The sequence below is a fragment of the Corvus kubaryi genome, unplaced genomic scaffold (genome assembly GCF_017639235.1).
Source record: "Corvus kubaryi isolate FWS band 111438036 unplaced genomic scaffold, C.kubaryi_AGA036_p1.0 36997, whole genome shotgun sequence".
NCBI classification, from domain to species: domain Eukaryota; kingdom Metazoa; phylum Chordata; class Aves; order Passeriformes; family Corvidae; genus Corvus; species Corvus kubaryi.
The window spans coordinates 64,973-68,038 of record NW_024581004.1 but is presented as its reverse complement, the minus strand read 5'-3'; positions in this window follow the sequence as shown (position 1 = coordinate 68,038).

The window sequence follows — 3,066 nt, the reverse complement described above, 5'->3', positions numbered from 1 at the left end:
TTTTATCTTTATTACATTTATCAATAATAGCTCTAGGAAATTTAAATTATTGATACCTCTATCAATTATTTTTAATCAATATTTTAATTATCTCTTTATTAAATGTATCAATAATACCTCCAGGAAATTTAAATCATTGATATCTCTATCAATTCTTTTTAATCAATATTCTAATCAAGTATCTCATTAAATTTATCAATAATAGCTCCAGGAAATTGAAATCATTGATATCTCTATCAATTCTTTTTAATCAATATTTTAATCAATTACATATTGATTAAGGGTATCTTTAGCAATTTTTTTATAAATATTTAAATTAATGGTATCTGTTGATTTTTTAAATGAGTATTTTAATCTATTCTTGATTAATGATATCTTTATTAGTATGGTTATCAATATTTTAATCAATTACACCTTTATCAATAATATCTTTATAAGTATTTAAATCAATGATATCTTCATCAGTGATATTTTTATCAATATTTTAATCAATTATATATTCATTATTAATGTTTTAATGATATCTTTATCAATAATATCTTTATAAATATTTAAATCAATGATACCTTTATCAATCGTATCTTTATCAATATTTTAATCAATTATATCTTTATTAGTGATATCTTTATCAATAATATCTCTATAAAATTAAAATCAATGACATCTTTATTGATTATATTTTTATCAATATTTCAATCAATTGCATGTTTATTAGTGATATCTTTATTAGTGATATCTTTATTAGTGGTATCCTTATCAATAATATTTATCATTATCTTTATAAATCTTTAAATCAATGTTACCTTTATCAATCATATCTTTATCAATATTTTAATCAATTACATCTTTATCAGTGGTATCTTTATCAATAATATTTTTACAAATGTTTCAATCAATGATGTCTTTATCAGTGATATCTTTATCAATCTTTTAATCAATTCTATCTTTATTAATAATATCTTTATTAATGTACATTTACCAATAATATCTATAAAATTGAAATTAATGACATCTTTATCGATATTGTAATCAATTACGTATTTATCAGTATCTTTATCAATAATATCTTTATCAATAATATCTTTATAAATATTTAAATCCATGATCTCTTTATCAATGATATTTTTATCAGTATTTTAATCAATGACATCCTTATCATTGATATATTTATTAATGATATCTTAATATCTCTATAAATATTTAAATCAATTCTATTTTTATCGATTTTTTATCAATATCTTCCTCAGCAATGTCCTTATTAATGATAATTTAATTAATATCTTCATGAATAACACATTTGTCAATGCCTATGGGTTCTATATTTACCGCTAATATCGTTATCACGATATTAATTATCATTATCGCTTTATTAATTATCGTTATCATTATATTAATTAGTTATCATTATCACAGTGCTAATTAGTTATCGTTATCACTATATTAATTAATTATCATTATCGCGATACTTTAGTTATCATTATCACGATATTAATTAATTCTCATTATCACTATGTTAATTTTTATCATTATCGTGATACTAATTAATTATCATCGCGATAGTAATTAATTAGTTATCGTTAACTAATCGTTAATTAGTTATCGCGGTACTAATTAATTAATTCGTATCGCGATAGTAATTAATTAATATCGTTATCACTGAACTAATTATCATTATCACGATACGAATTAATTAATTACTATCGTGATAGCAATTAATTAGTTATCGTTATCAGTGTATTAATTATCATTATCGCGATACTAATTAATTACTATCGCGATATTAATTAATGAATTACCGTTATCACGATATCAGTTTATCAATTAACATCGGTATCACTTGATACCTTTAGGATTCATTACCTTTATCAATTTCGAGCCATCCCCGTTCGTTATCGCAGTAATTGATTTTCCAATTAGCGGTTCTGTTAATTACCCCCTCCCTCCACAGGTGCCCGGTTCCCGCCCCCCCTCGTTCCCGGCCTTCCCTTCCCATCCCTCGATCCCAAAATCCCTCGCGCCTCCCTTCCCTCGTCCCGGGGGGCTCCCGCTCCCGAGGCGGATTTGGGGTGGATTTGGGGCGGATTTGGGGCTGATTTGGGGTGGATTTGGGGTGGATTTGGGGTGGATTTGGGGCTGATTCAGGATGGATTTGGGATGAATTCGGGGCTGATTTGGGGTGGATTTGGGGCTGATTCAGGATGGATTTGGGGCGGATTTGGGGCTGATTTGGGGCTGATTCAGGAAGGATTTGGGGCTGATTTGGGGCTGATTCAGGATGCATTTGGGGCGCATTTGGGGCGGATTTGGGGTGGATTTGGGGAGGATTTGGGGTGGATTTGGGGCTGATTCAGGATGGATTTAGGATGCATTTGGGGCTGATTCAGGATGGATTTGGGATGGATTTGGGGCTGATTTAGGGTGGATTTGGGGCTGATTCAGGATGGATTTGGGGCTGATTCAGGGCTGATTTGGGGCTGATTCAGGATGGATTCAGGATGCATTTGGGGCGCATTCGGGGCGGATTTGGGGCTGATTTGGGGCTGATTCAGGATGGATTCAGGATGCATTTGGGGCGCATTCAGGGTGGATTCGGGGTGCATTTGGGGCTGATTCAGGATGGATTTGGGGCTGATTCAGGATGGATTTAGGATGGGTTTGGGGCTAATTCAGGATGGATTCGGGGCTAATTTGGGGTGGATTCAGGGTGGATTTGGGGCTGACTCGGGGCTGATTTGGGATGGATTTGGGGCTGATTCGGGGCTGATTTGGGGCTGACTCAGGGCTGATTTGGGATGGATTCGGGGCTAATTTGGGGCTGATTTGAGGTGGATTCGGGGCTGATTTGGGATGGATTTGGGGCGGACTCGGGGCAGATTTGGGGTTGATTTGAGGTGGATTCGGGGCTGACTCGGGGCAGATTTGGGATGGCTTTGGGGCAGATTCGGGGCTGATTTGGGGCAGATTTGGGGCGGATTTGGGGTTGATTCGAGGTGGATTCGGGGCAGATTTGGGGTTGATTTGGGGCGGATTCGGGGCTGACTCGGGGCTGATTTGGGATGGATTTGG